At 37.9% G+C, this 12500-nt stretch overlaps 1 long non-coding RNA gene across 8 annotated transcripts in view; it reads left to right on the top strand.

Annotated features, from left to right (window-relative positions):
- LOC128250535 (uncharacterized) overlaps nucleotides 1-10115 on the top strand; it is a 55216-nt gene extending 45101 nt beyond the window's left edge. For 6 of the 8 annotated variants that reach the window (XR_016237915.1, XR_016237914.1, XR_016237913.1 and 3 more), the window contains 2 exons: nucleotides 6095-6232; nucleotides 6432-10115. This is a non-coding gene — a long non-coding RNA (uncharacterized LOC128250535). The other 2 variants (XR_016237910.1, XR_008266557.2) reach the window with 2 other exon arrangements.
- The last annotated feature ends 2385 nt before the right edge of the window (nucleotides 10116-12500 follow it).

Genomic DNA, 12500 nt, shown 5'->3' with positions numbered 1-12500 from the left:
TCGCAAAACAAAAATGAAACCGAAATTGTCAATAAAAAATGTTGACAAAAACAACAAAAACAACTAAAAGACAGTGAAGAAAGAATGAAAGAAAGGAAGGGAGGAAGAAAGGAAGGAAGGATGAAAGACTGAAGGACAGACGGACGTAAATGGATGAATAAATAACTGGAGAAGACATTCAGAAATAAAGGCAACCGGCTTTCCTATTGAAGAAGAAAAAAAAAAAGAAAAATATATAAGAAAACAAAAAATATAAGAAAAAAATGAAAGTCGGAAAATTATAACCTCATTTGAATTAGAAACCGCCTCCTCTTGGTTGGCGTACGACACTGATCGTGTTAAGGACGACATGTGTAGTGGCTTTTTTTTTTTTTCTGAAGTTGAAGGAAAAAGTGTGGTTTGAGTAGTGGGAAGAGGGGGAGAGAGACGGAGAGAGAGTGAGAGAGAGAGACGGAGAGAGAGGGTGAGAGAGAGACGGGGAGAGAGGGTGAGAGAGAGACGGGGAGAGAGAGAGACGGAGAGAGAGAGAGAGAGAGACGGAGAGAGAGGGGGAGAGACGAAGAGAGAGAGATAAGGTGATAGAGAAAGATTGTAACAGCTGAAAGGAAAGAAGTTGAGAGAGAAGAATATGGAGAAAGGAAGACAGATGCATAAAATATATTCATACAGACAGTTTTGTTATAATTATATATATATATATATATATATATATATATATATATATATATATATATATATATATATATATTGATATGTACAGATAGAGCGATAGGAAAGAGAGAAAGGTGAGAGGAGAGAAAATAAGAAAACCGGCACGTGACCACTGCTACGCGGCCCGCGTGGATTCGTAGAAAGTGGAAGTCGAAGCGTCGCTGGTCATTACAGAGTCCACGGAAGCACTCTTTATTTAAGTTATATATTCCGGTTGCGGTACACGCGCGCTAACACACACACGTACACGAAACGGACATGCGCATCTACTCTCAGACACGGCACGTGTATGCAATAGAAATATTAAAAAACAAATGTGCCGAACGGGAAGTTCATCTAATAAGAAATAATAATAATAATAGAACAAAAAAATGAAAGAGAAAAAAACACAGCCCCCCCCCCCCTCTCCTTGCTTAATAAATACAGGTTTTGTGAATAGACTTTGTGAACCGTGTGAGAAAGTGACAGGACTTGTATTAATGATAATTGAATGTGTGTATTATTTAGATATAAATGCGGTGTATATATATATATCGCTCTTCGCGTGCTTGCGTGAGTGTATGTGTGTTTGTGTGTGTGTGTGTATGTGTGAGTGTGTGTGTGTGCATGTGACTAGATAGATACATAGAGAGAATGATACGCATGTATTTATGTAAAACAATACATGTCTAATTGTTTTGTATCTGTGTATATATGTATGTGCGCTGTGTGGTATTGATTGTATTCCTTTGTGCAGCATATGCATGCGTTGTGCATGTGTATGTACATAAATATATATAAATATATGTGAGTGTGTGTGTGTGTGTGTGTGTGTGTGTGACATGCGGGTTTCTATGGATTCAAGATGGGTAAAGAAGGTGTAAAATGTTTGCCCCTCATGTCATTTGAAAGATGTTTGGGGTATTTGCCTTTCTGTCTGTTTGTCCAGCTCGCTTTGCAACGATATGGTTTCCGAGATGGCAGTAACGTTAGCACGCCGTGCAAAATGTTTGGCGGCAAAATGTCTGCTGTTACGTTCTGAGTTCAAATTCCGCCGAGGTCAACTTTGCTTTTTATCCTTTTGGGGTCGATAAATTAAGTACCAGTTACGCACTGGGGTCGATGTAATCGACTTAACCCCCTTGTTTTGTGCCCTCTATCTTTAGCCCCCTGTGGGCAATAAAGAAATGAGAATCGTTAGTACAGGCGGAATGCTTAGCGATATTTCGTCACCAGCATGGATTTCAAGAACAACAATAACAACATCAAATCTCCGCCTCCACCGAACCAAGAAGACACCGTAGAGTAGTATTTCGTCATGCTAGAAATAGCAGCCAAATTCCCATCAAGGGACACCTTACCGTCTTAAATGAAGGATACTCCCTTCTCACCAGATTAGATCTATGCAATAAATAACAAGGCAATAACTAACTGAGACTACAACACTCCTCCGCCTATTTTACTTTACTGGACCTACATAACCCTCCAATGTGTATATATATATATATATATATATATATATATATATATATATATATAAAAACACACACATATATATATAGTGAGAATTTACAAAAAAAAAACAAGACAAAGACAACAGTAAACAACATATAATATGAAAATAGATGAGCTAAATACGCAAACAACGAGAGAAGAATGGAAAACAGGACAAGTAACACAAAGAACGACCCTTCATCAGTTGTTGGCTGTCTATCAACTCCTCGTTTCGTGCATTCAACGAATTGGATGCGTGTCGTTCAATTAAATAATAATATAAATTAATAAACATTTAATAATTTTGCTGTATTTTTATAATTAAATATTATTCAGAATTCCGTAATTTAAAAAAAATATTTTGTGTATTGCCGAAGTATAACCAAAAACATAAATTTTAACAACTAAATCTTATGTGGACCCCAACGGTTCATACGGACCCCGACTGAAAACCAATGATGTTGTTGTTGTTGTTGCTCGTTGTAATTCAACAACACAGCTATTTCTTCTCTCAAGATATTTGTTTCGGTGGGGTTTGTCCCAGTTAAGGGCTGGTTATTTTATTATTTCCTCTCCCACCTCGCCACATATGATGACTGCCATACATCACAGTGATTATGTGACCCTCATTTCGCCCACCCGCTAACCTCCAGCCATCCAACCAGTCCGCTATGACATCGGCCAACCAGCCATGCAAGGCAGCCATTCGAAGTGGCATCCAGTTCGTCCACACTTTCCTACACAAAGACAAGTACATACACTGCGCAGAATCACATTCACTGCATATAACATACACACACACGAGCGCTGGCATAGACACACACACGCACGTAGACATGCACGCGTTCGCATATATAGAATTGCAGCACGCAGTTGTCATAACATCATGCCTGTCTTGTACGCCATCTGGTCAGTTACATGACCGATCCGCCAGCGAGCCAACCAGCATTTCAAACTAACCGACCTACCAGCCAACTTACCAGTCAGTCGGCGATCCAAACTTCCAGCCAGAAACGCAACTGGACCGACATTTTTTAAGGCAACGCGAGTATTTGATGGCTCAAAGCGCCTTCAAATATCACCATGTTGTCTTTAAGATGAGGAATATACTGGATGAATTAGGATACAAAGTAAGCAGAGTCTATGAGAACTAGTAGTATTGGTTTCTGGAAGCCCAAATCCTTTAATTACGACTGCAAATGGGGATAATTAAGTATGTTGCTGGGGAGACACGAGATCCGATGAAGGGTTACTGTATTCGAAAGAGAACTCGCATTTGCCAACGGAAACACGAGATTATCAAAGTTTGTCAACTTTTCACGGTTATTTATTAAATTCCTCGTTGTCCGTCTCTATGTCTTGGCTTGAATTCTCTGTCTTCGCTATTTCTTTCACTTACCCTTCTTCTTCTTCTCCTTCTTTCTTTCTTTTCCCTTCCTTCCTTCTTTCATCTTTCTTTTTGCCTTTCCTTTTCCTGTCATTCTCTTTCCTTTCTTTTTTCTCGTTCATCCACTCTAACTTTCTTTCTTTCTTTCTTTCTCTCATTTTGTTCCATTTTTTGTTTGTTTTATTATTCCTTCTGTTATATCTTCCTTTTTTCTTTCATTCACGCTTTCTTTTTCAGCTTTTCTTCCTTTTTTTCCGATTCTATTTTTCTTTTTCTTTTTTCTTTTTTCCCCCGTTTCTTCTTCCGTCCTAACCACCAGCCATTCATTACTCCACACGTGACTGGCATTCTACAACAGTCGTTCTCTAAAACGAGAAATGGCAATTTTATTGCCAAAGACCTTTACGCATGCCTTGTGTATGTCCTCCTTTTGTATACAGGACAGAAAAGAAAAAAAGAAAAGATTGATAGAATAGAATAGAATATATAGATAGATAGATAGATAGATAGATAGAGAGAGAGAGAGAGAGAGAGAGAGAGATAAATAGATAGATAGACAGACAGAGAAGAGATATCGGGAGTGTGAAACAGAGGGAGAGAGAGAGAGAGAGAGAGAGAGAGAGAGAGAGAGAGAGAGAGAGAGAGAGAGAAATTGAGACAGAGTGAAAGGAAGGACGAGAAGGTAAAGTGAGAGTGAGAGAGAACGATGGCTGGGTGGGATAAGACTGGAGAAGGAATGTGTATGGGTGTGAGGGTTGTCGTCGACGCTGTGGCGTTGATGACGGTGGTAGTAGTAGAGGTGAGGGAGGGGGAATAGGATGAGGGTCAAGTAGGTGTGATGGTCCATGTGTTCCCCTTTTATTGTACTGTCTTCTGATCTCTTATGATCGACAATACTCCTCCTCCTCCTCCCAACTCCCTCTCTCTGTCTCTTTACATATTGCTTTGAATAATTAAGAGAGGTGGGAGTAAATGGAAGCGGAGGAGGAGGATTTAAGTTCGAGAATAGAACGTAATATTGGATGTGGAAGTTTACTGATAACCACGTGACCTCTATAATGGAGTCCAACTTTGATTATTAGAAAAAAAAGAAGGGAACATATTCCCCCCCCCCCCTATGACACTGTACCCCGCCGCCCTGCTGATTCCAACCTGCCATAAAACATATATATCTAGATAGATAGATAGATAGATACGAGCGGGTATTGAAAAGTGCTTGGTTTTAAGGGTGTCGCGAAAGACCTGGTTGGGAGCCAACCTACCGGGTTCTTTTACAGGGCTTAGAAAAACTGAAGGACCACTACAATGAGTGTGTGAATCTGAGAAGGGAGAATGTGTTGAATAAAATCATAGTTAACTGATCCTCTATTTTCTTGTACCCAAAGCCAAGAACTTTTCAGCACCCCCTTCGTATGTGTGTGTGTGTCTGTGTGACTGTCTGTCTGTGTGTCTCTGTGACTGTTTTTGACTTCCACCACCGCTTGACGGCTGGTATTACTGTGTTTACATCACCGTAACCTAAGTGGTTCGAGAAAAGGGCCCGAGAATATAAGTACTACGCTTGAAAAAATAAGACCCGGGGTCGGTTCATTCGACTAAAAATTCTAGAAGGCGATGCCCCAGCATGGTCGCAATGTAATGACTGGAACAAATAAAACGTAAAAGACACACACACACACCTATATGTATGATGATGATGATGATGATGAAGATGATGAGGATATATATGTGTGTGTGCGTGTATGATGTATGTAGAGAGAGGGAGATAGATAGAGAGGGAGAGAGAGAGGGAGAGGGAGAGAGAAAGAGAGATGTTTTCAAACGCACGTTCTTCCTGAAGGACAGACTTCGTCTGACACGGTCTGAAGAGCAGAATAAACAGTCGGGTAGAGAGAGAGAGCAGCTCACTTCCAGGACGTAGGAGGAAGAAGAAGAAGAAGAAGAAGAAGAAGAAGAAGAAGAAGAAGAAGAAGAAGAAGAAGAAGAAGAAGAAGAAGAAGAAGAAGAAGAAGAAGAAGAAGAAGATCTTCGCCCGAAGAACGCGACCAAGGGTAGCACTTGACGTGTGCATGGAACCGTGAAAGAGTGTGGGAGAACTGAAGAGAAGGCAGAAGATAAGCAGGAAGAAAAGAACAAAGAGATAAGAGAGAAAGAGAGAGATAAAGGGAGGGGTGGCATAAGGTAGCGTAGGCATTCGAGGGATGAAGAGAAGAAGAGGGAATGGCGAAAAGAAATAAGGAAGAGTTTTGGACAAATAGAGGAAGAGGAGGGGGTGGGGGTGATTACAGAAGGAAAAACAAAATGACAGACAAAAAACGACTCTGAAGAGTTAATGTCTTTTGCAGACATCCTCTTTATCTCTAACAGGACTGGCCGAGGGCTTCGCAGAGGCTTCGTTTCATTTACAAGTCAAGAGATTTCAGTCGATACAACGGATATATGCACACACACACACACACACACACACACACACGTTTGCATCTATCTTTTACCTTTTACATGTTTCCTCTTTACTTATTTCAGTCATTTCTCTGCGGCCATGCAGGAGCACCGTCAGGAAAGGTTTTTGTTCAACAAATCGATTCGCAGGCGTGGTTATGCATTAAGGAACTTGCCTCCAAACCACGTAGTCTGGGTTCAGGCCCACTGCGTAGCACCTTGGTAAGTGTCTTCTACTATAGCCCCGGGCCGACCAAAGCCTTGTGAGTGGATTTGGCGGACGGAAAATGAAAGAAGCCCGTCGTATATATGTATGTTGTTGTTTGTTTGTTCCTTCTGTAGAACGTAATATATTTTTGGGAAGTAGCAGCTGATTAATCGACCCTAGTAGTTTACTGGTATTTATGTTTTATTTTATCAGCCACGGAAGTATGAAAAGCAAGGCCTCGGCGAGATTTGAACTCAGGACAGAAAGCGTCGTAGCTAAACGCCTTCAGTATTTGGTTCGGCGCTCCAACGATTTCACCGAATTATATCAATGATGAAAATGACTTTCAAAATGAAAATGGATAACTCGAAGATCTGAAAACGAATTAACTAATTCGTTTGGCACGGATTAAGATATATGAGCCGAGTGGGTTTGTTGATGAAGATATATGATGAAGATGGTGGAGCAGTGTGACGGTGTAAGGCTGTCACAGGCTCAAATATATGACTCGGTAGTGTCACAGAAGAAGATCTATGACTTGTCTTTGAGAAAAAATGTAAAAAGAAATATTAAACAAAAATAACATTGAAAGTTTGGATTAAAAAACAAAAGGCGTAAAAGTCTGTCGCTCTACCTGCCAAAAGCATTTGTTGTCGTTCCACAATATAATGAAGCTGTTGTTGTTTCGAGACACTGCCCGGTCACTTCTCAATATCCATATCTATGATCAAAAACATTACATTCTTATTTCATCTTTTATTCAAACATAGGGCATCTTGGAATACATTGTCCAATATGTCATTAATTGTTTAAGAGTGTGATTTAAGGGATTTTTTTGGCTGCTATTACTAGCATGTCCACTGACTACTTGGAAGCTTACCTACTTAATTCATCAGCCCCGAAAGGATGAAAAGGCAGAGTCGACCTCGGTGGAATTTGAACTCAGAACGTGCAGTAGACGGACAAAATGCCACTAAGCAAAGTTTTTGGCAAAAGACCAGCAATTTTCGAGAACTTCGTCCCTCCCCAGTGCATAACTGGTACTTGTTTTATTGACACTGGAAGGATGAAAAGGCAAAGTCGACCTCGGTGGAATTTGTGACAACCGAACGTAATGAGCCACAAGAAGTGCTGTCAAGCATTTTGTTCGACGCGCTAATGTTTCTGACTGACCGTCGGCTTAGTAGTAGTAGTAGTAGTAGTAGTAGTAGTAGTAGTAGTAGTAGTAATAATAATAATAATAATAATAATAATAATAATAATAATAATAATAATAATAAGGATAAAATCATAATTATCATTTTCGTGTCACTCTAATAAATTTATCGACTTTCTCGCCCTTTAAAATACAATAACAAAATAATAAACATAAATGACAGGAAAACACACAGAAAAAAAGAAAAAGTAATAGAAATAAAGCGACGGATAATGTGAGGCTTTCAGTAGATAATTTTATTGTGAAGTCAGTTTGATAGAGGCTGTTTGATAGAAAGTCTCCTGGGGGAATGTTATAAACGAGCTTTTGTGGACACTATGCTAGGCTTCTTCCTTAGACCAAAAAATAAATAAATAAATGAATAAATAAATGAATAAAATAAAAAATAAATAAAATTTCAAAAATACAAATATGATAAAAATGAATATAAAATAAATAAAAGAAATGTAAAAAAATAATAATGAATAATAAAACGAACGAAAATACCGGAAAAAAAAGACAAGATAATAAGAAAGAAATAAAATACAAAAATATGAAGAGAATTCGAGAATGACAATAACAACAACAACAACAGCGAATGACAATAACTGCAGCAACAACAATGATAGTAATGACAATAAGACCAGCAACAAGCTACTACAATAACAACAACAATATCGTCAACAAACCAAAAATTAGAACAAAATGAAATAATAAATAATTAACAGCAAAATGGAATAAATAAAAACAAACACACACACACACACAAATACCATCATCGACAAGAACAAGAAGAGGAGGGAAACAGCAAGATATGAAATCTAGGATATGTGTGTGTGTGTGTGTGTGTGTGTGTGTGTGTGTGTGTGTGTGTGTTTATGCGTGTGTGTACGTGTGTGTGCGTGTGTTGGTACATCGCAGTTGGTGAACAATAGTGCCGTACTTTCTAACGGACCAATCGCTGGTTTACTGCATCTCTGAGGATAGAAGAATAATGCTGGGACGATTACGAGTTGCTGCAAAAATCATTGTCCGCTCAAAGCATTTCGTTCGAACAGCAACGATTTCCGCCGATCTACACGATATACCTACCTACCTACCTACCTACCTACCTACCTACCTAGCTCCCTCCCTCCCAACCTACCAACATTCAGACATACAAACACACAGAGAGACTCTCACATATATATGACAACCTTCAAAGAACTAGAAATAACTAATTATTATCCTAGCCTAATACGATTATCCATTAAGTTAATCAAGCAATATCATTATATGTAATCATGAACCCATAAACATGTTCAACCTTACAAGAATGAAGGACAAAGCAGAATAACATAATCACTAATATGCATATCAAACATGCATTCCCATCCTCAGCTGCCTAACATATAGCACTATGGTTTTGACACCTGGGCAATAACGATCAATCTGGCGGTATCAACAGAGTTAAAGACATAAACTCTATGTAGAAACAAATAGATAAGCAGCAGGAGCGAATCTTTAGATTTTTAACTAAATTTGAAATTGTTATAATGATAAGCAGGTGTTGGCGAAATGAGCATATTATGCTAATATCTCGTAATTCAGGTAAATCATTAGTCAACTGTTCAGGTGGGCATTATATTTTATATTATGTCGTCAACCATTATCAGTAATTCAGAAAGCTACAGTCTTCTCACACACATTGTGTTACTCTGTGTAGTTGAGGATTAATTAAGTGTACATGTGTCTGCGGAATACTCAGCCACTTACTCGTTAACTCAATGAGCAGATGATTCAATTGATCTAACAACTGTAAAATCATTGTCGAAACTGACGGAGAACCATCCTTACTGCCCGCCATTCGTTTTATATTGTTGTATTTCATACCCAGTAATATGTCCTTCAGTCTTTTTTTAAAAAAATCCTTCGGTAGTGATTTGAAGGGTATTTGACTGCTATTTCTATTTCTATCAGATCGGTTGACTGTCATCGACGACGCACTATCACCAAACAAAAAGAAACAACAAAGCAAATATAAAAAACAAAACAACATATTTATTTGATGTTTGTATTATATGCATTGTTGTTGTTGTCGATGATGATGATAATGATGTTGGTATTGTTTTCGCTCTTGTTGTAATCGCTGTCTGGCGCTATGTTTTATATCGCTCTATTTCTCAGTGTCCCTTTATGTATTTTATTGGTAAATTAGTCGCAAATCGATCGATTTGGTTATTTGAACTACAAATATCAATACTGAATGAGACACAATGATTGATTTGGTTTGATTAATCATTATGTTTGATGAGAATGACAGTGATTATGATGATGTATTAATAAGTGGTAGAAAATAATTGGTGAAAGCCTTGAAACTTGTGGGAAGCGTGGGATGATGATTGTCGATCATATCGACACGTAAACGTGTCTGCTATTTTATTTTACGAAGCCCAAGGTGGAGCAAAGCAGAGAGATTTGTAGATTTGATCTCAGTGGGGACAGAACCGGAACGAATTCCACAAGCAATATTTATTCTGGTCATACACACAAAGGGAGCTCATAGCCTTTTTTCTATCTCCATTTGTTTACTAATAAAATTCGTGTGTGTGTGTGTGTGTGTGTGTGTTCCCGATTACAATCGGATCGTGTAGCATTCTTTATTTTTCGCAGAGTATCAGACCATAAATTCAATATGTGAATAAAGTTGTTTTGGAAATGCATTTCGGTTTTCTTTTATTAACCTAAAAGTAAATCCAGAAATAAAACACAAAATCAAAACACGACATTTTGATGGTAAGATGTGTCACGTGACAATATAAACGCACAAACACACACAGATATCTGTGTGTGTACGTGTGTGTCCGTGTGTGTGTGCATATATATATATGTATGTGTGTACACGTACGTATTCAAATATATACTTACACAATGTGCATATACATAATATAGATACATAGCCATATATATGTACATATATAACGATATTTATTTACATACACATATAGGTATATATATATATACATATATATAAATATATATATATAGATGTAATTATATGTACATATATATATATATATATATATATATATATATATATATATATATATATATATATATATATATATATATATATATATATATATATATATATACATATATACACATATGCATATATGTATACACACACATCTATTACACGCACATATATATGTATATGTATATACTTTACATATTCTTATATCCGCAATTCATATTGATATACGTATATATATTTGAATATATATATACACACATAGGTATGTATATATACCTACTTGTATATATTGATATACATATTGTATTTACTAAGCTACCACACCCGGCTTTGTTTGTTTGGGAATACAATAAATTTATTCCACCCGCCATTTGTTCCTATCATTCATCTACAATAAACATCTCAGCACCATATCTCATGATATCAATAGCATATCAACCACACCTCACTATCACTACCAATGGAATCTGGACGACGTCTTGCCTTGCATGTGTCTGTGTACGAGGGGGCTTTTTTTTGTTTTTGTGTTGTTAGCCTTATAAGTTTTCGGTGTTGTTGATAATATGTTTTTTGTTGATTTTTGGTGTTGTGTTGTTCCATAATTGATCTTTCTTAGAGAATGGATAGCATTATAGTGTTGAAAATTCAGTCGGGTTTTTGGTCAGATTGTGTCATTAAGAGATGTCAAGTATGATGACAGCACGAGCGCCCACAGGCGTGTACGCACCCACAAAGCATGTACACACTCACACATACACAAATACATACCCCAATCACTACTGCCACCACCACCACCCGCATATTCCAGTCGTGCAATGTCAGTGACCAGATCCTACATAAATTTACGTCGGAACATGTTGAAAATTTAATATATATAAATTATTATATGGATTCTATTACGAAGTAAAACACAACTGAAATGAATACATACATCTACACGCACACACACACACACACATGTAAATGCACACTTATATATATATATGTGTGTGTGTATGTATATATGTATATGTGTCTATGTGTGCTTGTGTATGCGCGCGAGTGTGTCATGTGATTGATCGTCATGTTGAAGGCCCAATGCCATTGACTAAACTTCAGATCTCCATCTGAGATTAGGTCACTTGCAAAAATATTAACTGCGGGACATATACAATGTTTACTTCTGTATAAGTTGCACGCGAGTATAAGTCGCACCCCTAATTTAATGCGAAATCTGGGATCAAAATTCTCTTCTGTATAGTTTTAGCTTTGCGTTACGGGGAAGCTGCATCGCAGTTCTTTTTTGGTTTTGTTTTTCACATAAGATGGAGTATAAAATAGTACGACTTATCCTTGAGCAAGTACGGTATAAGTGGAAGGGTGCAGCCATAGACCGACCTAAACGTCTTTTTTTTTTTTCTCAATTATTGGTTTATCAAGTATAAATAGACTTCCTCTTCTCTCCCTTCTAAATACACACACACACGCACATCATCATCATCATCGTCGTGGCATCATCGTCGTCGTCGTCGACGTCATCATCGTCATCGTTGTCGTCGTCATCGTCATCAGCATCATCATCATCATTATCATCATCGTCGTCGTCGTCGTCGTCGTCATCATCATGACCACCATCATCGTCATCATGATCATCGTCATCACCATCGTCATCACCATCGTCGTCGTCATCATCATCATCGTCATCATCATCATCGTCATCATCATCATCATCGTCGTCGGCGTCATCATCGTCATCGTCATCGTCATCGTCCTCGTCATGATGATGATGATGATGATGATGATCATCATCATCATCATCATCAACTACAACAAACGCAGCAACAGCGACAGTAACAACATCATACATCGTTAACCACAAGACGAGTATCGGCGATTCCTAATGAAACCCCGGAAGTGTTTAATAAAGACTTGTACACCATGATGAATAAAATAAAGAAAGAAACGAATAAGTAAATAAAATAAATAATTGAATAAATATTCGTGGTTGGCCATTTTGTGTCCAGTCCAATGAAAGTAGGAAGATGACATGTGAATGCTGCAAAGGGCCATTCTCTGGGCTTCGTCACGCTTA

Source organism: Octopus bimaculoides, chromosome 22 (genome assembly GCF_046866305.1).
Source record: "Octopus bimaculoides isolate indiv1 chromosome 22, ASM4686630v1, whole genome shotgun sequence".
Taxonomy (NCBI): Eukaryota; Metazoa; Mollusca; class Cephalopoda; order Octopoda; family Octopodidae; genus Octopus; species Octopus bimaculoides.
Note: the sequence above shows the minus strand (reverse complement) of the source record. Positions and strands in the feature narration are given on the sequence as shown.